The 27034-nt window shown below is 45.7% G+C and overlaps 1 pseudogene across 1 annotated transcript; it reads left to right on the forward strand.

The window, feature by feature from the left end:
• Window positions 1-3864: 3864 nt before the first annotated feature.
• Window positions 3865-26828, forward strand: LOC147632438 (uncharacterized; annotated as a pseudogene). Its single transcript, XR_015267201.1, has 3 exons — window positions 3865-7067; window positions 7163-7354; window positions 25907-26828. The product of XR_015267201.1 is annotated as an uncharacterized LOC147632438 (transcript).
• Window positions 26829-27034: the final 206 nt, after the last annotated feature.

A 27034-nucleotide genomic window follows, 5' to 3' on the forward strand; every position in this document is an offset into this window, starting at 1 on the left:
AGCAGCATCACCCAGCCGAGAAGGCAAGAGGTTGGAGCTAGTGGGGGAAGTGCAGCAAGGAAACACAGCTGTAGAAGGAGATTGAGCAGCTCTAGAAAACAAGGTGGAAGTCTGGAAACATAGATTCACACTCCTGAAAGGAGATGGAAAGAAGATAGCCACACCAACAGATGGGCATGGGAAGGAGCTTGTAATATATACAAAGGGTCATCAATGGACCTGATCCCCAACAATGAGCTAAAGGAGCATGCTTGAGCTATAACAAAGAAGTTAGAAAAGCAAGAGAATCATGAAGTTGCTTTCAAGGTGGCACAAATTGAAGATCTGGAAGCCCTAGTGGAGGAGTTTAAAGAGTAGGACAGGCAGGATGGGCTGGCCATAAAGATCCTCAAGAAGAAGGTAGAGGCTAGAACCCCTACCAGGAATACAAGACAAAGAGGAGGAAAAATGACCATCAACGAGCTGAATGTCGCCTTGAAGATAGCCCATGCTGAACTCCGGAAGAGACAAGAACAACTGGATGCCATGAGAAGGAGGCACACAGAAGAGGCGAGAAAGAGGCAAGAGCACATGGATGCTATGAGGAGAGTGCATGTCAAGGAAATCAGGGCCAAGAATAAGATGATAGAAGATTTATAGGGCTGGGCCAAAAGGGAAATGGGGGGCTAAGGAAGAGCTGCAGAAAATGGTTTAGGAGGACTTGGGACAATAGAACATGGGTTTCTGGAAGGGCAATGCCCTAAATTGTATGCATACTTTAATCCATACAGCCTAGCAAGCAGGCGCTCTGAGGCCTTCCAACTAGGAGGAGATTGTTAATCCATACAGCCTAGCAAGCAGGCGCCCTGAGGCCTTCCAACTGGGAGGAGATTGTAAATTCATGAACCAGTTGGAAGGGTCGAAGACCAACAGGCATGGACAAGGCAACTCTAAAGCGGGTGCATCAAGACAAGGCAGCTCTAAAGTGGGTGCATCAGGACAAGGAAGAAGCCCCTCCCCCGGATGTAGAGCGGTATGCGGAAGCAACGGTATCTTATGACCCAAAGATCCAAGTGAGGAGGCAATACCTTGCTCAAAGAGTGACCATGCTAAAGCCCCTCGCCAAAACGGAGTCAACTAGCATACAGGAAAAGGGAGACGCCAAAGCTTGAACCTAGAGGAACACCACCTTATGGGTGGAAATGGGCTCGTGGTGGGAAGAGAAAGCCCAAGGAACCAGAACAAACTGTGTTTGAAGAAGACATCATCCTCGAGCAGACACAGTCCCATGCCTTCGCCACAACCATGGTAGTGGAAGTAATGCACATAGCAAGGGCGAGGCATCCGGAGGCATGGCCCATCGAAGTGCGATTCCAGAAGGTTAACGAAAGGACTAGCATTGGGCACACCTAGGTAAGCTGCAGGAAGAGAGCTTATGAGCCGTGGTATACCCCCAGTTGCTCTATCAGGTTCATCTTAGGAGGCATTACAATAGAGGAGTTACTAGAAGAAGGCGGTTGTAACATGCCGTAAGGAATACGGACTAAGTTGCAATTCAGGAACCTTTTTTTTTCAAACTGCAACTGTGGAGTTCGCTGCTTCATTGTTGGCATAGCACCCACTGTGATCGCTAGGTGTTGTGGCGGCCAACTAGCCTATTTTGACCATTGTGCAACAGATTGGGTCTTCTTGTTTTGTAACAAACTTGTAACAGCTTCTTGATGAATGGGTAGTACCTGTGGTTGTAATAGAAAAAAGGGAGATTAGTTGGATAAGGGGATAGATGAGTGAGGGTGGATCTAGTCTACCTGGCTTTTGATACTGTAGAAGAGAGTGCATCACTGTCTGGATAGAGATACATGTCGAGTCTACTCAGGCTCAGAGGAGAGGAACAATATTGAATAGGGACATAGGAGAGTTGAGAGAGCAGTTCATGGGCAAAGTTCTTCTAAGGCATTGTACTCTAATATTCGAGAATGGATTGGACCCTATCTCACTGTTGCTTTCTATCTATTCATTTGTATCTATGTTGTGTTCAATCTTGTGTTAAGTCATTCCTGTCTGGATGTGATGGTTTGTCTGGAATCACGATAGTCATAGGAACTAACCTACTTGAATTCATGCTCAATCTCCCCGCACTTAGGCAGTAGACGATAGCTCAACATTCTCTCGTTGGATTATTGCATTGGGCGTAGCTGCATTAGTCATGTCTCCTTTGAAGCCGACTATGTGGTTTGGCACCATGTAAGTGCCAGGTCCTGACCAGACACTGATAGTTTGTACATAGTGGAATATAAGGTGGTGTGCTAATCCCTCCAAGAATCCTTCTTAGATAAAGGTCGTTTTGAGAGTAGAGATGGTATATGTGTTATCGTAGCATGCATAGGATAGCACATAGACGCCACCTTTTTGATAAGGGAAGCTCTATGTCTGTAGCACAACAAGATTCTATGGTGCCATCTCTAATTCTACTTAGATGTATTGTATCTTTTTGTATATTCTAGTTTAGGGTCGTTGTACATGAGGTTTTTTGGTGGCTCTTATATATGCATAATGACCTTCCTATGTCAAACATTTTGGTTACCACATTCCATTATGTACGAGATTTTTTGTGGTGACCACCCACTATATAGCTTATGGGGACTTTTGTATGTAAAGTATTTCGAGTACCATATTTTTGTGTACCACTTTTTGTATATTCCAGTTTAGGATTGTTGTATATGAGGTTTTTTTGGTGGCCCCTTATATAGGTTATGATAACCTTCCTATGTGAAACATTTTGGTTACCACATTTCATTATAGTCCATTATATATGAGATTTTATTGGTGACCACTATATAGCTTATGAGATTTTATTGGTGACCACTATAGTCCATTATATATGAGATTTTATTGGTGACCACTATATAGCTTATGGGGACTTTTGTATGTAAAGCATTTTGAGTACCACATTTTCGTGTAGTTTTCAAATGTATTATCTTTTGTGTATAAGGTTCATTTAGGTTTCTAATTATCACTTTGGTCATTTATAAAATTTTAAGTTGAGAGAGAGAGAGAGAGAGAGAGAGAGAGAGAGAGAGAGAGAGAGATGATATGATGATGAAATTTTATGGGAGAGAGTGGATTACCTATTGATTTGGAGTGGATTTGTGTCTATGTCAAACCCATTGGGATGAACCTAACAAGTTAGTAGTTTCGCTACACTAGAGTGAGCACATTGCATAATTTGCTTGAGACTCGACGTGGTAGTCAGGACAAGTGGCCCGACAGCAATACTACTAGCCAACTAGAAGCATTGTGCAACCATTGATGTTCTCACCCATCATTTGCATCCTAAAGTGTAAGCTTTGGAAGGATATTGGCATTGGATGGTAAGGTTGTTTTGAGATTGATAAGAAGAAGGTAGAGAGATGCATAGGTCAATATAAAAAGGGGCATGAAGATGTGGTGGGCAAAATCGACATTCCACTTCGTGGTGAGTGGAATTTTACCTCAAATCCTACCCGTCGAAGATGGGTGAGGCTATTTGTCTTTGGAAAGATTGTGCTATTTTTAACTTAATGCTAGGATGTTGGTGCTATTTTAAGCATTTACCTGAGTCTCTGTCTATGAAAATTCTTTAGTATTTAACGGATTAAACAATCAAAATGCAAAAATCCTACCATGCAAAAATAGTCGAGCCTCAAGGTAACCTGTAACCTTTGATCACTTCCTCTTTGTTCAAATCATCGTGGTCCTCATCTTATTCACCGTACAATCAAGAGGCATTGTTTTTCTGATATCAGCCACATAAGCATGACGAGAATCCTTTACATAGTTGGTGATGTGTAAGGAGAAACCATAGCTTATCAAGAGGCATTCTTTTTTCTGATATTAGCCACATTAGCATAGTTGGTGATGTGCAAGGAGAAACCATAGCTTATCATGGGAGAATCCTTTACATAGCCCGCCCGCCCGCCCGCCCGCCCGCCCGCCCAGCTACTGCAGCTTCCCGCCAATTGCGTTTGAGGGATGTTGAAATTTTTGCTTTTGAATCCCTACAGGTCCGCCATGTCCAACATTTTTGACCTCTGCTGAGCAGCAAGTGTAGTGATCGGAAGCTTGCTGCCGGACCTGGCCAGGCCCGAGGTGTGTTTCACAGTTTTATCTTTGCCTCTCAGGGGCACATCTTCTCGCAGAAACCCTAATTGTTGCAGGCATCGGCAGGAATTGCAACGAGAACCTGAGCTTACTGTATTTGCTGCAGATTTAAAATTGAAGTTTTTGCAGGAACTTTTTTTTTTCCCCAGTCATTTTCTGGAACTGAGAGTCGAGAGATCTGCCAATCCCATGAATGCAAACAGGTGGGTCCGTTGTAAAACTGCAGAGCAAGAAGCGTTTTTGGTATAGTCCAGGGGAGCAATGTGTACAGCGATGTCATGTCCAGCTGCTCAGTTTTCTGCAGGCGACGAAGCAAGCTCACAGAAAGATTGTTGAAAGAACAAAGATGAATGCAAGAGCAGAACAGATCTGCCTAATTTGGTAGGGGCAAAGATGAAGACGATTGCAGTGAAGGAGATTGAGCGGCTGGTGGTGGTGGTGGACATCCGGGCATGGCTTCTGCATCCAAACCCTACCAAGGTTGCGCTTCTGCTGCAACAGAGCGTGCGCACATTTCTGGCATCCGCTTCCCCTTCCTGTCGCTGGGGCTTCAAACTTTTTGACTCATCTCTATCACCATTCTCATCCCGCTGCAAGATCAACAAGGTGCTTGGCAGCTGGGCCTGCTCCACCCGCTTTGACTCTGTTCTCCCGGGTGGCGACAACTCCCCTACCCTGCCAGAGGTCCTCTCTCAGTTTTGCTCAGCTCTCAACTGCCTCCAAACTGAGCTTCTCAAGACCCTAGCAGTAGCTGGCACGGCTGCCAGTAGCACTTCCATTGCTGCTGCCAATGCCAGCTTTGTTGCATCCTCGCTCCAGGAGCTTATCATTGACTGCATCTGGAATCCATTTCTCCTCACCCACGAAGATGCTGCCACTGCTTCCCAAGAGGACCACATGCTGGCTCCCATTCAGGTTAATTCCAACCTGGTAATCTTCTTTTCTACCTTGCCTTCCACTCACACAGAACTTGCACACTTCCTTGGACTTGAATCTGTGCCCCCTGAACCAGATCTGCTTGCAACCTTCTCTTCCAGCTTCAAGAAAGTACGTGAGTCCTTCTCTGCAAACAACATTCATCTCTGTTGGATCGATGTTCCTGTGAGCATCTCCATCCTGGATCATGGCAAAGAGATCATCTGCAATGGGGGAGTGTTATACAAATCTCCATTAAGCTGGTTATTAGGTCACCTGGGTTGGTCCTTCACTTGTCTAGATGTGCTGCTTGCTGGCCTCCGCATGGTACCATTTTCTGTTCTCTGGCAGGGACTTGCTCACCCATGGTTCCATTTTTGCAGCAGGCCTGAGTTAGGATCCTACAAAGTGTGCATTCAAGTTAGGGATGTGAGCAACAAACCAATGAACACAACCTTATGCAAGGTAGAGACCATTCAATTTGGAAACAAACAACTGGAGAGATTTACACATGGTAATGTCCTCCGTATCTCTTCTACAATACCTAAGAAGGTTTTCAATTGTGCAAGGCAGCTTGTATTAGCACAGGCTTTTTTACGTCCAAAAGCTGCTGAGAAAAGAAAGCTGGAAAGATTTGAGGTTATGCTGGGAAATGAGAATGACAGGAACTTTGTGGGTGATTATGTCTTGAGACAACTTCAGCAGGATGGGTTTGCTTTTGAGCCTGGCAAGCCTGCATGGCAATTATTGATGCTGCATTTAGCACGTGAAGAAAGGTTGGCAATTATTGATGTGGGCGGTAGTGATTCGACATGCGTTGCTTTGCTTGAGCCTCTAACTGTCCACCTTGCAGTCATAACCATTGTTAATAAAAGGTGTTCTCAGTCTCTAGTATGTTTATCAAATGATGAACCAGTCCGCCCTTATGAAAAATCTTTGGCAGTATTGGGCGCAATAGAGGAAAGTAGTCCAGACACAGATTTTAGTTCAGCTGTTTCTGTTGAAATTGCATCTCAAGTAATAGGAAATTATAAGGGGTCCCATAACCATGAAGAGACCCAACCTGAAGATAGGATGATCAAAGCACCCCTCAAAAGGAAGCCACTTATTCCCTTGGCTTCTGCTTGTTATCAAGATCTTAATGTCCTGGATCATGCTGCACATGGCAATGGAAGGAAAAGAGCCAAGCCATCTTGTTCTTTGAAGCCTGAGGAGAATTTGCAATGTGGAGGCAATACAACACTGGAGGAATTGTATTTGAAAAAAAGCAGCAAACGGTCAAAAATCTTAAAGGTGCTGAGCTGCTGGATGAGGCAGACAAAACATAATTCGAACTTAGTTTCTTTTAGCCATTTAAACCTTCTATCAGCTACTGGTGGCGGATATTCTCATGTAATTTCTGACGTTGGTCCAGAAAACTCATTGACAGGCAACCCAGCTTTACAGTACATAGAAGAAAGTAAGGAAACTGTTGCAACTCACATTGCAAGTCCTTCCCCTGGTGAGTGCCAATTATTAAATAATGTTCCTGACACGAGGAGAGTTGATACTGATCTGGATTACCAGCCATTAGATGATTCAGCAGTACAAGACAAAATCTTGCCTCCTCTACTTACCAACCCTGCATCTATTGATGGTCTTCATCTTGACAAGGATGCGGTTCCTTGTGAGGACAAGGACCCGGCTTTGGATGACGCCAATGCATATTTTGTGTCTTTGGACCAGAAAATAGTTGACTGCCTTTCTTTTCCTGAGATTGATCTTCATTGTTTCTCCCAGCGTGTAGTTGCAGATGCTCAAAGTGCTCTCTTAATTGTGTTAAGTGAAGGTCACTGCCAGAATTCAAACACTCTCACAGAGCTTGCATATGAAGCTAATATTGTTGACAAAATGAGCCAGATTCTCTTACAGAACCCCAGAAAGCTAGCTTCCAAATACAAGAAATGCAGGCCGCCAAGATCAACATCTCAAGTCACAGAATCTGAGCTTGATGTTAGCCATCGTATGTACAGCTCAGAGGAGAAAGTTCGAGAGTATCCTTTGGTTTGATTCTAGCTGGTTGTCTTAGTTCCTTGTTGATTTCTAATGCTGCTATGGAAGCTGCTGTGATTTCCTTAATTTTCCATAGACATGAATTACAGATTCTTTTCCGCATGGAGATGATTTCTCTCATGCTTCCAGCATCTGGGCAGCACAACAAAGTACGTGTTCTTGTAAATGAGATCTGCAGGCTCTTGGAGAGTATTCAGTTCAACTTGCCAGGCGGAGTTTTGGAAGGCGAGAGCCTTCTTGACTTTAGTAACAGCGTGATAAAAGAAAGGTTAATTCGTCTCTCTTCCAAGCTCATTCTAACTTTCTGTTGGGCTTTTTAAAACGCTTTCCAGAATTGACTAAACTTACTTTTTGAATGATGGTTACAATGCCTGGGCCGTTCTTTTTATTGCATATTTGCGGCCACGGCCACGAGTAGGGTATTTATTCTTTTAAAGTCACCCAGCAGTAGGCCTTGCTTCATGCTGCCCTTTCATTTTTTCACCTCAGTAAAGAGTCATACCTTATCTCCTTGTTCGGCAGCAACACAATGAATCAAGGTGACGAAGGCAAACATGTCACATTTTTATTGGTGACAAGTCCACTATCTCGATTCACAGTGAGGACAGATTGGAGATTTTTCCCAATGGCAGGTTCTTTATGTTCCATCTCTTGGCTTTTAGCTTTTGTCAGTGCATGAAGTTTGCTGCGGGTGGAGTTTGATGAGCATTTTGTTGCTATATCCGAGAAAAAGCAACATGCTAGGTTGTTTGGGAAGGCGGAGTGGAAAATGGAATTTAGAGACTCTCAATACTCTCTTCTCTTACAAGTACTCGGCTCAATGATTTGTGACATTTTTGTTTTGGCAACTTGAATGTGGATGTGTTGTGGCGGGCTTTTCGAGACTAGATGGTGGATGGCTTGTCAGATGTTGGCAGCAAGCAAGGACATTGCAGTTCTTGTATTCGTGGAAAGCAGCATAGGGGGTCTTTTTCGAAGCAAGCTACCATGCGGGCTTTGAAACCTCTGGAGTTGGTATACGTTGACTTGTGTGGATCCATGGAGACCCCATCTTTGGGAGGATCCTTGTATTTCATGTTGCTTGTGGATAATTGTAGGAGGTTCACATGGGTGTATTTTCTTTCATAGAAGGACCAAGCCTTTGCTCGGTTCAAGGATTGGTATGCTTTGGTGGAGAAGGAGTTGGGATTGCAGGTGAAGATTGTTCGGGCTAACAAAGGAGAAGAGTTTTCTTCTAATGCTTTTGTGCGGTTTTGTGTGGAGCATGGCATCAAGCGGGAGTTGGCCAATACAGGGTTGCCTTTAGAGAATGGAGTAGTTGAGCGAAAGAACAAGACTTTGGTGGAGCATCGTGATCTTCCTTGTCCACTTTGGGGAGAGGCTGTGGCTACGGTTGTCCATATTCTCAACCAATCTATGACGACTTCAGTGCCTAAGATGACTCCGTTTGAGCCTTATTTTAGCAAGAAACTAGATGTCTCCTATTTTTGTGTTTTTGGGAGTGATGCCTATGTTCACATATCAAAGAAGCAAAGGGGGGAATCTTGACTCAAAGTCCCAAAAGCTTGTTTTTGTGGGATATAACTCTCTTTCCAAAGGCTACAAGTTATATGACTCGAGGTCGTAAAAAAGGTCAGTCATTGGTATCAAGTGGGTCTACAAGGCCAAGTATACGTCTGATAGGTCCGTGTGGACAAGCACAAGGCCAGTCTTGTGGCTAAGGGCTATGCTCAGCGGCTTGGCATCATCGACTATGAGGACACTTTTGCACCGACAACTAGGATGACTGCGATTCGGTTAGTTCTTGCTCTTGCCTCTTCTCAGCAGTGGCCAGTGTATCAGATAGATGTGAAATCTACGTTCTTGAATGGTGACTTACAGGAGGAGGTGTATGTTGAGCAACCTCCAAGCTTTGAGGTTATGGGATCAAAAGGTATGGTTTGCAGGTTGTGGAAGGTCTTGTATGGTCTTAAACAGGCTCTCAAGGTTTGGAACCAGAAGAGTGATTCTTTCTTTTTGAGAAAGGGTTTTTATCAAAGATCAGTTTGTAGATCCAAACTTGTATCTCTTTTAAGAAAGCGGTATGGTCACATTGATTATCCTCTATGTGGATGATCTTATTCTTAATGGCGGTCATGTGGAGCAAATAGCTGTGACAAAGGCTGCCTTGTCAGAGGAGTTTGAGATGACGGATTTAGGCTTACTACATTCCTTTTTGGGATTGGAGATTTGGTAGACCCAGAGGGGGTTCTTTGTTTCTTAGCAGTGGTATGTTCATGAGTTGTTGGAGGCCTTGGGATGGAGAATTGCAAGCTTGTTTCATCTCTGATGGACCCAAATACCAAACTTACTGTACATGATCCTTGTGAGTAGGTTGATGTCACCTTGTATCAGAAGCTTGTTGGTTCATTGATTTGGTTGCTGAACACGAGATTAGACTTGAGTTTTCCAGTGGGGCTGTTGAGCTCATTTATGCATACACCTTTGAAGACTCGTTGGGACGCAGGATTGCAGATCTTGCAGTATCTGCTGCAGGGTAACTAAGGATCTTGGACTCTTTTATAACATTGGAGGGGGAACGAAGGATCGAGTTAGTCTTCGAGGTTGGAATGACTTTGATTGGGGAGGAGATCCAGACACGAAGATATCTACTTTAGGATACAGCTTTACCCTTGGCTCAGGAGCGATTTCTTGGAGCAACAAGATGCAACCAACTATTGCATTGTTTTCTATTGAGGCAAAGTATCGGATTGCTTGTGGTGTTGCTTGCGAGGTGGTGTGGCTGCTGTAGAGGTTACTTGGTGCGATAGGGTTTCCACAAAAGAAACCCATGGTCATCTAGTGCGACAACTAGAATTGTATAGCTATTGCTCGGAACTCGATCTTCCATGCCTGGACCAAGCACATAGAGACAATATCACTTTGTTCGTGAGAAGATTTTGGCTGGTGACATCTTGCTAGTCTTTTGTTTGATGGAGGACTATGCGGTGGACCTCTTCACAAAGCCTCTACCTCAACAGATACTTCGCCAGCACTCCAGCTCATTGAAGTTGGTTCGACATTCAGAAGCTGAGAGGGGGTGTTAGCAGTCATCTCCTGTCCCTACCATATTACATAGTAGGGAGTGAGGTGAGCAGTGTTGTAGGTGTGCTTGCCCGGTGTGAGTGTTTCTCCATTTTTCCCAATTTTCCAGTCATGGAGGTGTTGTGGGTTCCCTGTCAGTTGGTAGGTTTGGCTGCTCATCAATTGGTAGGTTTGGCTGCTCAGGTGGGGCCCACTATTTTTTTGCTGGCCGACTCATCATTTGTTGGCCAACTTGCATTTTGTGTTGGTCGACTGGATATTTTCCAGTCGTGGGCTTTTCTTGGGGTTGTCGCCCTGTTTTGCAGTAGCCGACCAGCAGCCCCAGCCCATATATAGTGTGGGCCTCGCCCCCCCCCCCCCCCCCCCGCGCTTGTGATGTACCGGATCGTGTGTAATAGTAGAGTTTATACAACACTTCTCTCTCCAGCATTTCTGCGTTTCTTTTCTACTCTGTTTTTGTCTCATTTTCGTTGCTCATTCTGACAACTAGGGGACTTGTAATGCCAGCATATACTGGGACTTGTAATGCCAGCATATACTTCTATTGGGTCCAAGTGGTAGGCTTTTATGGCGAGTGGCACATCGAGTCATCGACCCTCCCCACTTGAGGTTGCAGGTGATTCTTCCTGGCATCTTTGGCTTGGGGAGAATTGCCCCCTCGCCCAGCTGCAGTGGGACACCCACACTAGGGAGGGGTTTGAGGTCCATCGATGTCAGTGACTCATGGGGGATGGCCAAGTCAACCTCTAGGATGAGGCCTTCCCTGCCCCCCACGCCTCTGTCAGTGAAGTACATACTCCACCTTTAGTTCCATTTGCAGCAGTGGGCCAAAAAGTGTACCCAGATTTCCCATGGATATTATGCTCATGCAAGAGCATAAGCTTGCTGCCAGCCAGTGCACTAGATGTAGCAAGCTTTTATCTCTAACTGCAAGGTGAAGGTGGTTCTTGATGACTTGCTTTTGGCAAAGAGGAAAGATGCTACCAGGGCCCTTTACATTCCATGAGACAACTCTCATAGTAAAAAGGCAGAAAACATGGTGCCAGATCTAGTTTGATGCCTCTTACCTCTCATAGGTTTACATTGCTCCTAGAAGGGGCAGAAAGTTATTAGGTGTGATGGCAATCGAGTAGCTTAAAAGAAGCCGTGTACATTTGACTCATGTGCTCGTACACTTTGTTGTACATCACATGTAGTTCATGTTCATGTAATAAATCCCCATGTTATACATCTTGCCCCAAAGGTGATGGGTCAACATTTGCAGCTATTCCACTATAGTGAGATTCACATGATTATCAAGTGGATTAGGAGTGGGTGTCTGTCAACCAGTCCATAAAAGTGCAGCCCCTGACTCTTTGACATTGCTTGGCAATGTGGCCCTTTTGTTGGCAGACACTACATTAGTCCCGTCTATCAGAGCAATCTCCATCCATTGGTTGAATAAAGAGCTGTCTGGTCTTGGCAGCATGACATGATTATCTGTAAAACAAGGGTCATTGATGAGTATCATGACTCGTGGTACCCCATCAACGTTGGCCATGACAGTTTTGCAGCTGTGGAAGGTGTTTATGGATAGGCGGGGACTTTCAGAACTTGCATCAAAATCTGCATGTAAGCTCATAAGTTCGTCTCTTCCGAGAAAAGGATTGTTCTCTTGGCCCGTGGGGGTGGAGGATGATTGGCTTGGGCAGAAGTCATTATGCCAATCAAAGGGCGGCCGGCCCACTTTACACAATAAAAACTTTGCCGTATGTTGATGCAGGCAAAGAAGCAAGAGAGGTAAGGAGGAGGGGCTCAACGACAAGCTCGTAAAACTCCTTGAAAAGAACTCTTGGAAATATGTATGCTGAACAATGTCCCTTGTTCAAGCATTCTATAAAGTTCTTTGCTAAACCATATGGAGCCTCAATTTAGAAGCACGTCTCACTCAAACCATGAGAGCGAAGACATGTCATGTGCTTCTGTTAATCCCGATGGTCATAGACATGTACATTCTCATTAGCAAATATATGGGCAGATTTAGAGCAGATTTCGTAGCCCTACCGGCTCCCGGAAGTGCCCAAGACATAGCCCAATGGTTGGGACACCTTTTGGGCATAGTTTGGACACAAAATATGACTTTTTGGACTATGTTTGTGGAAAAAATAGGTAAACCAACTTGATTACAAATTCATACCTTTCCCCTATATAGAGTATCATTAGGGAGAACACTATTGGGCAATAATGTGTGAAGTTGTGAGCTCTCCCCCCGTCTGCTGTCTGCGCCACGTGCTGCCTCTCCCCCTTCTCCTTCGCCGCCTTCGTTCCCCCCTCTTGTTTCGCCCTCCCTACCTCCCGCTTGCCTCTGTCCCCCCACAATGCTGTTGCCATGCGCGTCCCCTCCCCTCTTTTGCATCCCCCCCCCCCCCCCCCCCCTTCTTTCACTTCCGACTTCTTGCCCTGTCCTCCCCTTGTATTTTTTGTTTGCACTGCCCTTTCCCTCCTCCCCCCTTCCCCCGCCTAGTCCTCCTTCCCTTTGCTTTGCTCTCACTCGTCTGTGCCGCCCCCCGCACCCCCACCCCCTCCCCGCCTCCTCCGTTTCCTTCGTCACCTCCATCATCTTCAGGAAGACCTCAGCTTGTGGGGTTTGTTTTCTCGGTAAGTTTTAACCTTTTCTTGAAATCAACTGAGGAGGACTCCATGGCAGCCGCTCCTCCATCCTCGGCTGAAGCTGCCGTTTCTTGCTTACCCTTTTCAGAAGCAGATCTTCAGCTTCTCGTGTGTGTTGCATCATTAGAGGCCTCCACTTTGGTATGTAAGATTGTTGGTAGTCTCCCAGCGTGAGGACAACTCAGAGATCTTTTGCAGAGGTAAGTCTCATTGGTGAGCCTGCGAACATCATAGATATTCATCCTCTGGGATGCAGTTACTATCAAGTTGAGTTCGACTCGCTTGTGGCATTAGATCGAGTCACGCAGCTGAGTCCTGTTGCATTGCGCACGACCCATGCCTTCTTTGCATGATGGCAACACGGCTTTGACCTTGCGTGTGACATTTTGGATGGCGTGTCGAGCTTCCCAGTGAGACAGTCCGCTTTGCAAGCCTTAGGAAAGAATACCTTTCTCTTCTCGAGGTGATTGGTGGTGCCATTGGGAGAGTGATGGAATCCCTCCTCACTGTTGTCTCAGCCCTTGCATGGGCAGTCGGGATTCCATCCCTTCGCATCTGTGTTGCCTCGTCGGATTCAGTGCCTCATGCTATATCTGTTGTTCCATGCCTTTGGGGTGATCCCATTATTCAACATGTGGAGTATTCAGGCCTCCTAGGCCAATGCTTCATTTATCGGTAGATGGGACATCTTGCCAGAGCTTGCCCTCGGCGTCAGGAGACTGACTCTTGTGGTTCCCCCTCGTTTCTCGTTCAGATCCTCACCAGATGGTAGAGGAGAGGCAGGTTCTCAGACAGTGGACCACCAAGTCTTGATCGTGGACGACTTGATTGCCAGAGAGTGGTGAACGGTTGGCCTGCACCTCGGCCGTCAATCAACCACCAGAGCTGAGCGTCGTCACTGTGCGTGCCAGGTTGGCAGAGTACATGAGGATTCTGTCATGTCAGAGAGCTGTTTTGAGCATTTATTATAGCATCCACCTATTGGTGATAGGCCCTTCTGTCACGGAGTGGGCCCTTGCGGCCCCTTCGATTTGACGGTCGATTCCCCATCGTGATTCCTCTCGGCCCTCAGTGTCCTGTGAGGCTGGTAGACCCCATTGAGCCCTTGGAAAGCCCCTTCTAGCAGCCTCTCTCTCCGAGGGATCACTCCCAATGATGCCCCGCTTTGGCCTCTTCGCCCCCCCCCCCCCCCCACCTCTCCCTCCTACATCCTCGCCCCCGAATCTTTCCATAGCAGCATCTTTTGCTTGTCCTCCTCATCTGAACCCGCTCTCCCCCCTTCCTGCACATCTCCTGAGCACTCTCGTCAATCCCCAGCATCTGATCCGGAGTGGAGGTAGTCGGTGAGTTCCATTCATCGCTTGATTCACCGTTTTTCTAAGCCAGTAGAGACGACCATTGCTGCTTCCTCGGTGAGGGCTCTCCTACCAGAATCCCGAGGTGGGCTCCCAAGGATCTTGGGGAAACTTGTGGATTATAGTTTCTTCCGATGTCTTCCAGTAGAAGGGACAAATATGTTTTAGGAGACAGTAGGCCCTATTTGGATATGCGTGGTTTTTCACCACTCCATATCCTCTACGACATGGAGTAGGACTCGGAGTCGGTGACCACGGCCATCTAGGGACATGGAGTTAAGCTCTCCCATCATCTTCACGACCTTTGCATCATCGATGTACTCACCCATGTATGGCCATTAGCTAGGATGGAGCTTGGAGGCTCAGTCCACAAAGACCAAGACGGGGAGATGGTGGCCTCCAGCTTGGAGGTGTTGCTTTTGTGTTCATGCATATTTTAGTCGCAGTACCTCTCTCTCCTTATAGGTACCTCCATTGTGATTGATGGAGTTCGGAGTATGCATACTCTCGCGCTTGGACAGAGTGGTGTCACATGGAGGACAAGATCCGTGCCCACTTGGCGCGTCTTCGTCCCATGACGGATTGTGATTATTCCCCGTCTAAACCCTTGCCCAAGACTCTTCGAGTGGAGGGCAGTTCCGCTAGTTCTGCCTCCCACAAAGATTGATAATAGGTGCTCTCCCTGCTCGGCTGCCGCTGGGTCGAAGCCATGCTGCCAAGGTCTGAAGAAGGCCCGAGTGTCCCTGATGTCAAGGGACTCATGGCTAGGACCTGGACCATGCTCTGGGCTGTCTCGAACTCAATCTGGTAGTGTCCGCGGCCCAGTAACTGAACGTCCAAGATCTTGCCCACATCTGCAAGAAGGCGGGCTTGGAGAAGATTCCGGATCTCCCCTCTGCTGGGGCGAGTGCCAACTATACGGCAGATGGTGGAATGTGCTTGGAGGCGTTCCACCTCTGCGGCGAGGCTCGCTTCCTCTTCTGGTGAAAGAGAAAGCCTGATGGGGGTATCCTCAGGGGCAGGCGAGGGGGCTGCGGAAGAGTCCCTCTGAGGTGGGGTGGGAGGAACCTCCATCAGAGTCTGAAGTTGAGTCGAGGGCGAAGCGAAAAACGGAGGGTCTTGCAAGAATCGAGCTGCACCAAAAAGCGGAGCGGGGAAGGGAAGAGGGGGAAGGGCGGAAGACAGAGGGGGAGGGGCGGAAGACAGAGGGGGCGGAAAAAAAAACAGAGGGGGAGGGGCAGAGAAAAAAAAAAGAAAAAAGAAAAAAGAGAGGGGGGCAACGGGAAACGAAAGAGGGGTGCAGGGAAAGCGCGGGGGGCGGGGGGGGGGGGGGGGGCGGGCAGGCAGGGGAAGGAAGGGGGCAACGAGCAGGCAGGGGAGGAAGGGGGGGGGAGGAGTGGGGGGCGCGAAGGAGACGGGGCAGGCGGGCAGGGGGCGATGGGCGCGAAAGGGAGGGCGGGGGGCGTGAGAAGCACAGGGGCGCGGAGGGGGGGGGTGCGAGCAGGTGGGGAGAGGTAGTCACGAGGGCAGGGAGGGGGGGCGCGAGCAGGCGGCAGCTTGAGCAGGGGGGGGCGAAGGCTTCAGCGAGCACCGTGAAACAGGTCTTGCTCTCTTTGATCCTTCTTATTTGATGCCATTCACTGTTGAGGAGTTGGCGGAGGCATTGATGGCAGTTCCAAGGGGCAAATGCCTGGGGGCGAACAGGCTTCTAGTCCTTTTCTTTCTTCGTCTCACTAGGACTTGCTGGAAGGCGGCCTCCGAGCTGCCTTCGATGAGATTATGCTCATAGGTGCCATGCCAGAGAGACTCTTAGAGGGTTTGATACACTTGATTCCTAAGGAGGGTGGTGACAAATTGGAGTTCTAGCAGTGGAGACCAAGCACTCTTCTAGGGACCGCCTATAAGATCTTGGCCAAGGCTATTAGCAAGAGACTTCAGCCCTTTCTTCCGGACTTGATTCATGACACTCAGATCGGCTTTGTTCAGGATCGAAGCATTTTGGACAACATCTTCACCTTCTGGGAGACGAAAGCTTTGGCTAGGATGCGGCAACAAGACCTCATAGTGCTACTCCTAGACTTTGAGAAGCTTATGATAGGGTGGATTGGAGCTTTCTAGAGGGCACGATGAGCCGGATAGGATTCCTTGTGGAGTGGATTCGTGGGGTTTTGGGACTTTACTTAGCCTCGCACAGCTAGGTTCTCATTCAGGGAGTTCGTGGTGGCGACAGATTTCCCCTTTCTCGCTTGGTACAACAGGGTTGTCCTCTCGCACCTTACCTCTTCCTATTCGTTGGCGAGCCATGAGTAGTTTCCTCTCAACCGAGGAGATCTGGCTTCAGGGATTGCGTCTCAGCCTCCGCACGTAGTAGGAGCTACTTGACTCAGAGTTTGTAGATGACACAATAACTTTTCTTTCAAGAGATGTGGGGAATCTCCATAGATTTGCGGAGGCGATCGAGGTTTTTGCTGTGCATGAGAAGCACACTCCAGTTTGCTATCTTGGCTGCCAAGTGGGCATTGATATCTCTCTTGAGTAGTAGCTTGCCCCTCTTCTTCTGAGTATTTGGAAGAAGCTTTTATACTGGAGTTTTGCGAGACTCTCCCTAGCAGGTAGAGTGGTAGTGGCGAACCAGGTTCTTGCCACCATGTGGTACATCACTTTGTGTTGGGCCTTCTCTCGAGCATGTATTGGCCAAGTACAATGGTTGATCCGGAACTACTTATGGGCCGGCAATGACAGGAGGCTAGCCAAGGTGGCATGGAGAGTGATCATTCAACTATGTCGTAGAGCGGTGCTAGGCATCATTGATCGTGCTATTTAGAGCCGTGCTCTGTTGGGCAAGCTGATCATTAGAAGACTCCTTCTCGATGGTGAGCCTTGGAAGGACTTTCTCTTGGCCCAGATTTCAACCCACACCCTGAGTCTAGGGGACCCTTGGCCACAGAGTGCCAGATGGATTTTCACAGAGATGCGGGCCCGCGGTTGTAGTCCAGCTTTTGAGGACAGATTTGCAGCCAGCTTACTTCGAGCTTGGGATCACCTCAAGCCGGCCCTTAGTCAGGCCCTTAGTCAGATAGCTCTAGTAGCCTTAGAGGAGCGGCTTCGATAGCCTTTGGTCTGAACCCTTTGATCTGTTTACCCAATGGCCACATGTTGGGGTCCCGACCTCATGTATCATGGGGCGCCTTGAGCATGGACCAACCAGGTCCCTTGGAGATTGGATTGCACACAAGCAATTACCCTCGGAGGTGCAGGAGAGAGGCCTAACAGGGGTCCGAGGTAGAGACCTGCTCAGCATCGACATCGACTCAACTATCCCTCAGGAGTGGTTGACTCCTATCCCAGACCCGACCCCCCTAAGTGTTGGCTAGGTGTGTTTACTAGACATGATATTCTCGTGGCAATCCACGGAGCAAATGAGGGCAGTGGTCTACTTACTTTTTCTATTGGATCCCATGGTAGATTAGAGAGATCTAAGCTTTCCTTAGTAGAGGATTTTAGTGGTTGCATCTTGTAGAGGGTGAGAGATTGGTTTTTAGGCACGGGAGTGGCACATAGATCCACCACCGACCAAGATGGCCAGAGAGATATTTGGTTGGCTATAGATATGGGAGTGTTGACCTCTCACGCACCTACAGTGGGACCCAAGAGAGTGGACTTGGCATGACCCCGTTGATTGGGAGGAGACTCTGGATGCCTCCTTTGCATATACAACGTTGCTAGGCCGTAGGATCCAGATGCCAGAGATTGACGGCACCCCGAGTAGTAGCAGCAAAATGGCAGTCACAAGGTCTCTCACAACGTTTCCTTTCAGATTTTTGAAAGAGGCTTTGGGACAGTTTTTGGCCGAGAAAGATCACCCTTTCTTTGGCTGATGGCACACAAGAGCTTGGTGGTCGGCACTTGGCTGGCAGTTAGAGGTCGGCCAACAGCTTGGTGTGGCCACCCTCAGGGAGTCTCATTGTCTTTGGGATTGCTCGAAGGCTCAACAGATTTGGCGTGCTCTTTACATCTTCATGATGGACAGGGTCTCAACCTCGATCATTACATGGGACACAGTTGATTGGGCCACAGAGGCTGAGGTGGTTAGGGCTTATGAGGAGGACGGGAGGGCTAGTCCTTCAGGTCTCTCACCATCGCATTTCGGCAGTACCAATCACAGCCCCAGCTACAGAGCACTGGGCGACCAGGCTCATGCGAGAGATGGGAGATTTACAGTAGCATTGCAGCCTGGCATATTTGGCGAGCTAGATGCAAGGAGGCCATAGAGGGTACCCACCCTTCGCTTGTTGAATCCATCAAGAGCGTTTGGCTCTATATCATTCATACTCTCTGCAGTTAGTGGGGGAAGTTACAGGGAGGTTCTGACCACATGCGGAGGCGGGAAGCTTTTTTGAGGCTTTGGAGGCTTGGCCCTTTTCTCACATATCGAGATGGTGACCCCACTTGGCATTATAGACCACTTGTGTGGTTGTCCCCTCCCCCTCTTATGAGATAGCCTTCTCTTCACACAATGGCAACTGGAGGAGAAGTGTCTCTTCCCTCTTATGATCATTTTATTCCTACCCCGTACATGAGGCGAGTTTGTATCTAGCCTTTCGTGGTTGTATCTAGCTCTTTGTGGCTGTCTTTCATTAACTAATAAAAGGATCTTTTTCCCGTAAAAAAAAGAAGAATCATTAGGCATTCATTAGAATCATCATTCAATGATCAAGAGGATCCATTTGTCAAAGTTTGCAAGGCAGCAAGGACACAATGGTGGATTGAGATCATCAGGGCAGAGATGGGGGCTACCCCAGTGGTTACTGAGGCTTTGTTCCATGCAGTTACTTTTCTCCATAGAATATGGGAGCTCCCTCAGCAGAAATACCCTCGCTTAGCACTCAGTTTCTCCAAAGAGCTTGCAGATGAGGGAGACACTCAGTGTTGGTATGCCCAGATGCGCACATGGCTAGCCTTGCATGGAATGAGTATTGATGCACTCTCGCCTTTTGCTTACAGCCAGGATTGCCCGTTCTTAGATCTGAGCTGTTCAGAGCTAAATCGGGTGATCAGGATGGACATTGTGAGACTAGATACAGAAAGGACATGGGTCAGGCCCCCGTAGCCGTTGGGCATGAAAATGGCACACTACCATAGTCATTTTCTACACCTCTCTTCGGATGGGTTTATTATACGCCATGCTTACATGGACACACACCTCTCACATGGTATTCAGAGTGCTATTGGATAGATTCGCACCTCTTCACACCAGCTGAGGATAGAGACAGGTCGATATGAGGATATATCACTAGAGGACCGCATATGCCAGCTTTGCCATCAGGAGGTGGGCATGTCTCCTGTCAAGGAAGTCGAAACAACTGCCATTGATTCCTCCTTGAGGTGAGGGAACTAGAGGCAATCAAATGTCGATGAATAAAACTTGTAGACTACGTTGAAGGACCCGCCTTTAATTAAATCCCAAAGCCGCGTGGAGGGGATCGTAAAAGCGGAGGTTGATTGAGACAAAAATGAAATACAGGAGAAAAAAACAGGTTTCTTGAGCACTAGGCGTTTGGGTGGTGATAAATCTCTTGATGGAATGTGGGTTAGACCTAGGTGGTCACTTGGTGCACACTGGCATCAGGTTGCCATGGACGGGCCACATGTGAAGTCGGCAGTGTCGGGCCGCATCAGGCGGCTCTACAAAAGGGTGCCGAAGTGAGAAGAGGTCAAAAACACAGGCGGAGTTGACTGTTGGAAGCTATGGAGGGCAAGGGCTGAAGGACAGTGTGGGCATTCACTTTGTAAGAGAGAAAGACAGAGATATCTGTTGGAGTGCAGATGTCATGTGCATCCGTTAATCGGGATGCTCATAGACATGTATATTCTTATTAGCAAATATATTTGCAGATTTAGGGGTATATTTAGAGTGGATTTTGCAGCCCTACAGGCCCCTACAGGCTCTCGGAAGTGCCCAAGACATATCCCAATGGTTTGGAGACCTTCCTTTTGGGTATAGTTTAGATACAAAAAATGATTTTTTAGATAACATTTTGTGGGAAAAGTAGGCAAAACCAATTTGACAAATTTAGGGCTTTTGCATTTTTAATTTATGCTTTTACATTGGAATTTGGACTTGCAAAAATTGGGGCTATTGAAAAATTTGCACTTACAATCCCAATTTTTTAAAAATATAAGAAAAATGCAGAAAGCCCTAAATTTCTTGCAGGTAGCCTGAGCCAAGTTGCAGGTGTCGGGCATTGAACTTTCGGGGCTTTAGAGTCTATGGCATAATGCATTGGGGGCTGGGGCCTTGGGGCAATGGCAGGCTGCAGCCTCCACAGTGCAGCATGAGTAGCCATGGGTCCATGGTCCATTATGCAGAGTCTAGAGTCTAGACCAGCCGCCCAGCCAATGAGACCAGGTGGACAGGACGCACAGGTCACTATAGGCCATACGGACCGTACAACATGGTCGCACGTGTACCTGGTGTGAGAGTCGAGACTTGAGAGACGGTTGACTTGATCGGTGGTCGGCGAACGGCGCAGCTTCAAAAAATGAAATTTATGAGAGTATCAAAAGTACACGGCGTCCGTCAAATCCCAACATTGGGGAACTAAAAAATAAAATAAAAAACCTACACGTATGGAACGTTTCAAACATTCATGTTTTTTGTAAACGTTTGCAGACATGAAACATGCACGTATGTTTGGAACTATGCTTCTAATAATAATGCAATGAGTTTTACAATCTTTGCACCTTTTACATAGAGCGTAATCTCAATTGGACTGTTTAAGTCATACCATGCTTTGGGAGCTTGCTTAAGGCTATATAAAGCTTTTCTTAACCCACATACTTTAAATTCTTGCCCCTTCTCAATAAAACTATGAGGTTGAGATACATAGATCTCCTCATGCAAGTCACCATTTAAGAAGACAATCTTGATATCTAACTGATATACATTCCAACCATGATGTGTTGCCAATGTAATAATACTCATGATCGTAGTCATACGAAACGTGGATGCAAAGGTCTCATCATAATCTATGTCCTTCTCTTGAGCATACAAGTCTTACCTTGTAGCAATCAATGCTACTATTAGCTTTACGCTTTAGTTTATAAACCCATATTGTACCAATCGTCTTTTTACCATAAGAGAAATCTACTAAATACCAAGTGTCATTTTTGAGGATTGAGTCGTACTTATCTTTCATGGCCTACATCCAATGATCGTTTTCTTGTGCTTTCTTAAAGAAAATATGTTCCTCTTCATCGCATATATTGGCAACGAGAGTATGATCCACAAAAGAATAAGATGCATGATGAGCATGTGTCTTGCTATGTAAAGGGAGTAGTTAATTTTGTTATCTCGCAATGTTTGCATCAATTATTTTGGCATACTCTTGGACGCATGTATGGCTGTCCTTTCCTCATCCATTGCATCATCCATAATTGCCTCATCAATAGATTAATCTATGAGCTGAATTCTATGGGTTTATTTGCAACACCTTTTTGAGCACTCATTTGCTCCACATATGGTTGCTCGCGGCATTGTATAAAGGTAGGAGTGTATCAAAGATGTCTTGTGAGTATACGTTTTGCTATTTTTTTACTTAAAAGCATGGGTTGAACTGAGTTCTTAACAAAAACATCTTTACTCACCAAAATCCGTTTTGGTTGGATGGTAGAGTCTATATCCTTAGCTTTTTGAGCTATACTCCACAAAAATATATTTTACCGCCTTATCATCTAGCTTATTGCGTTGTTGTTCAGACATGAGAGTATAAGTAAGACACCCAAAAACACACACAAATGAGCCACAAAGGACTTTCTATCATTCCAAGCTTCATAAGGAGTAATTGTTTGTAAGGCCTTGTTGGGGTATCTCTTTAGCACATAAGTGGCACACATAATTGTCTCCAACTAAAAAACATGAGGCAAATCTTGACCTTTAACCAAGCAACGTGTCATCTCCATGAGAGATCTGTTTTTCCTCTTAGCCACACCATTTTGTTGAGGTGTTTAAGGCACTGTGCATTGATATTTTATGTCTCTTTCAACTATATATACATGAAACTCCTCTGACATATACTCTCCCTCCATCTGTACGAAGGTACCAAATTTATATGTAGATACATTTTCAGCAATAGAAACAAAGTGTCTAAAGCATGTAAAAACCTTTAGACTTTGCCTTCAATAGATACACCTAGGTGTGGTTGGAGTAGTCATCTCAATAATAGTCACAAAGTAGCGATATCTTCCAATTGATGGTGTCCTCATGGGACCACATACATCACTATGTATAAGCTGGAATTTTTGGACAATCCTAACCGATCTATCTTTCAAGAGTGATGCCTGTTGCATCTTGTTCAAAATGTACTCCTCACATACATGTTTGATGGGGGTCTCAAGCATAGGTGGCTCTGACACCATCTCTTGCCTTTTAAGGTATAACAAACTAACGAAATTCAAGTGACCAAAGTAAACATGCCATAGCTCCGTGTCACTTATAGCACGTATGGTAGCGACTGAACAAGTATTATGTGTTATTCTCTCATATTTCTCTAACTTGTAAAGCCCAGATACCACAGGGATGTTTCTATCACTCCGGTCATGAATTGTACACCTGTCACTCAGCAACAAATCTGACCATTAGGCTTGCTCTAGCAATGGTAGAGATTGACAATAAGTTCTTTTTGATGCTTGGCACAAACAAGACTTCTGAGAGAGTGATTGCCTTATTATTTGCAACAATGAATACAATCTTACCAACTCTTCTTATTGGATACGAGGAGTTGTTTGCATATGTGACTATTTCTCCTTGAGGAGCAGACTCAAGTGAGGAAAATAAATCACGTTGAGAAGTAATGTGCTTGCTTGTACCACTATCAAAGTACCTGATATGTTGATTTGTCATTGACATGGATACGGCATGGATAGAAGATCATAACTGCAGTGCACCCAATCATCTTGTGCATAGTTGACTCCTTTTCAGCACAATGATGCTTGACTCTTTCTTCCCCTTCTCCTTCTCCAATCTTTTTTTGCATTTAGTGATGCAATGGCTTGGCTTCCGATAGCAGTTGCATGTGCCTTTCTTCTTAGGCTTATCACTCCCTTCTTAGCATCCTTTCCAAAAGACTAGGTTGATTCTGTCTTTGGCTTATAGCCACCTTGAGAAAAAGCTTTGCCTTTATCTTTTTGACTAGCAACAAATGCTTGATCTTTAACACGTATACTAGTTTGGTTTTGTCGAGATTGCTCTTCTTGTAAGAGCATTGCAACCAACTCATAGAAAGGAAGGACATTGGGGTTATCCTTTATCATGAGCCGAAGTGTAGATGCAAAATCTTGGTATGAATTCGACAGAGCTGTGAGAATAGTAGATATCAAAGAACTGTTCGGATAGGTCTCATCAATACATGCCAAATGTTCATTGAGATCTTTAATTCTTGTGAGGAACTCATCCATTCAAGCTTGTGCAAGTAGGCCACTCGTGTCTCGTTACACACCTGGTAAAGTGTAGCAAACGCATCCCAAGCATGTTTCACAGTTGAACATGAGTGAATAAAGGAATAATGTTCCTTTTTACTGAAAGTGTCACTAATGCATGTGCCTATGCCTTTGTACCATCCCACCTAGCTTGTTTTGCGGTGGGAGGTGTAGAGGCGGATGCCATAGTTACACATCTAAATTTATATCATCATCCAAAGTACTTGTACTATACTAATGTGCTGGTGAGACCGGGCGTGTCTCAATGCCATTAACAATTTTCAAAGTCCTTTGGTGACGACCAATTCATGGCGTATCATATAGGACCACAACAAGTAGTTGGTCCCATCAAGCTTATCCTTAGTGGAAAACATTCCAGATACATCACTGTCTGTCATTTTGCTTGCAAATAACTAATCTCTGACACATAATGCAAATATTTCAACTACTTGTAGGTATTGACAATGTCCATTGAGTGTAATCGAATGGTTGCTAGTAGATCACTGGTGACCATGGAAACCTGGAAAGTGTATGAAAAATTGTAGAGTGTAGAGTTTGGAAATTATGCTTAGCAAGAAAATCAATGATAATGTTGACGATACTGTTGAAGAGGAGCTTGCCGATGTGATATCGAAGATGATGACGTCACTATCTACACACCAATGGTTGTTGTTGTAGTGTAAAAAACCCAAAATCGAAAAAAACAGTTCAAACTGACACTCTCAAGATGCTTGTAGAAACCTTACAACATGCGAACGAGCCACGAAACGTGTTGAAATGCTCCGAAATGAGCGAAAACATTGTTAACGTAGTTAAGAGTACACTGTGTGGTATACCTTCTCCACTTAAGAGGATAGCTCAATCTGAGAAAATCAAAAGAGCAACTCAAGGGGAAGATGACAAGGAGCTCAGAGCCAAGAGAACTTGCTCTAATACCAATTGTTGGATTGGAGATCAATGTAGCAACACACGCATAGATGCAATAAAAGCAAGGAGAGAGATAGAAGCACAACACTCAAAGTAGATTGATGAGAAAGTTTGAAGTACAAGTGAAGTGACATGATAAAGTCACTTACACACTCATAAGAGTGCGTACGTACGCTAAGAGCAAAAAAACCTCCTAAAGAAGAAAAAAAGTATCTCAACCCATTATTAACCTATGTCCACTCATCACTACCATATAAATGCTACAACATCAACTCGAGAAAGGACAAAAGACAATCTCAGCATCCATTTTTACACAATGAACAACAGGTAGTGAGCTGCCTAAAGATGTCCTTGAACACAATAGGTGTGATGCAACATACTTTCTCTCACCCCTGGCTGGAAGACAATCTCCTTCCGATGACAAAATTTTTTAAGCGGCTATGTAACCTCAGCTGGCTCTCACATACGACACCACCATCGACAATCACGGGCTATGGATTCTACTTTGACACATTTTACTTTTTTGTTTTTCAATTTCTTCATGTGGGGATGCCTCTACAATACCCATGGCAGTTGCACGCAATCGTGCACAAAATACACACATGCATGCTCATGAGTGCATGTGCACACATTACTCTCATGTCCCTGATCATAACTCTATGTTCTTGTGCGTGCATGTGTGTGTTTTTTGTGGGGGGGGGGATGGGGACGTATGAAAGGAGGAGGTAGTTGGGCGTAAAAAAGGAGGCCTAGGGTGGACAGGAACTCTAGAGCACAACAAAGCGTTTGGAACCATATAGACACTTGTGCCGCCATCTATCACTACAGTTACAGGAACTCTAGAGCACAACAAAACGTTTGGAACCATAGAGACATTTGTGCCGCCATCTATCACTACAGTTGGAGACACATAACAACTCAGCCTTCATGTTGCTTTATGTTGCTTTGACCATGTATGCAATGTTGTAACCCCAAGTTTGGGTGACAACAGTTGCAAAGCCCCTGATTGATCTTGTCGAAGCAAGGCTGCAAGAGCCATATCCACACATCGCTCCACACAATCAACCTCCTAAACTTCTGGTTATGGTTACAACTTAATTACAGATGAACTCACATGCACCCTTGAGAAGGACCATTGATAGCCGGTTATGTATGCATGCACAGAGAGTCATTGATCGGAGCTTTATCGCATGGGAGATGAGGATTTTTCAAATAAAACTTTTGATACATATGAATGCTAATTTTACAGTTCTTTGGCTTAACTTGGCCCCTGGTCTCATTATAGATAAAAATCTGTATCTTACCAGCAGCTCACTATGGTTTATCAGGTACATGGAAAAATTACCCACCATAGTAGATGACATATACACAGCCATGGAGTTTAATGGTCATGATGATCTATCCGAGGTTGAGGAGTTTGAACCGTCAAAGATTCCAAGTGAGTAATTCCATCAGGCAGCGATGCCCATGATTCATTGGGCACAGAAGAGGACAGCTTCAGCAATTCAGATAACCCATATTCCTCTTCTTCTCAGGGGAAGTGGAAAGACCACTCAAGGGATCTGTCCTTGCAGAGGGCTCTTTTTAGAGAAAGGACCAAGTGTATGGGTGTAGATCCAGCTATGGAGAAGCTCAGACAAGCAGAAGCCAAGAGGGAGCGTGCCAAGCGCTTCTCGCATTTTGCAAGCTCTTCCAGAGATTTGCTGCGGGTGACAGTCATCCCAAAGGTCAGCGTCTGCATGAAAAGACATCCTAAAATTTACAATGGAAGCACTAGAAGCAAGCCTCACAAACCCAAGAAGGTTTCTGAAAGAGAGGTTATTCTACAGACACCCTTTTCATCAGCAAAACCACGATCTGAAAGAGCACCATTGGCAGTGAAGAAGCAGCTTCTTGTTTGAAGTGAACAGGAACTAGTCAGAGATTAATTGGGTGCCCATCTTTTCGGGCGTGACAATGTTACTGTAGAAAGGCCTTGGTCTTCATTATGATTAACGGGAGCAACATGATTGCTCATTATGTTAGGGGTGTGGCATCATGGATTATAAAGCAGACGCTAATCTATTAAAAGATTTCAGCTGTAAACTACTACAATCTAGTGAGGTTACAAGGATGTGAGCTTCCACATCCGAGCACTTGTCTACTTGAGTCAAGGGGTGGTTCTTGAAAGGTCTCCTGTGTCAAGCAATTTATTCATATACTCATGAACCAAGATATCTGAGACTTAAGTATTGGTGTCATTTCTCCAAATATCTCCTTGATTCTTTCGACGAATTCCATCACATCTGGAGTAGTAGCACTTTCCCTCCTTAATTTCTCCCAGCTGGGATAGTAGTAGTAGTAGTAGTTTTTTTTTTTTTTTTTTTTTTGGGGGGGGGGGGGGGGGGGGGGGGGGGAAGGTTTGGATTTGTATAAAGTTTTTCTTCATCTTCTTGTAGCTTTAAATCTTCTCAAAT

This window comes from Cibotium barometz, chromosome 13, assembly GCF_041138505.1.
Source record: "Cibotium barometz isolate CiBa-2024 chromosome 13, ASM4113850v1, whole genome shotgun sequence".
NCBI classification, from domain to species: domain Eukaryota; kingdom Viridiplantae; phylum Streptophyta; class Polypodiopsida; order Cyatheales; family Cibotiaceae; genus Cibotium; species Cibotium barometz.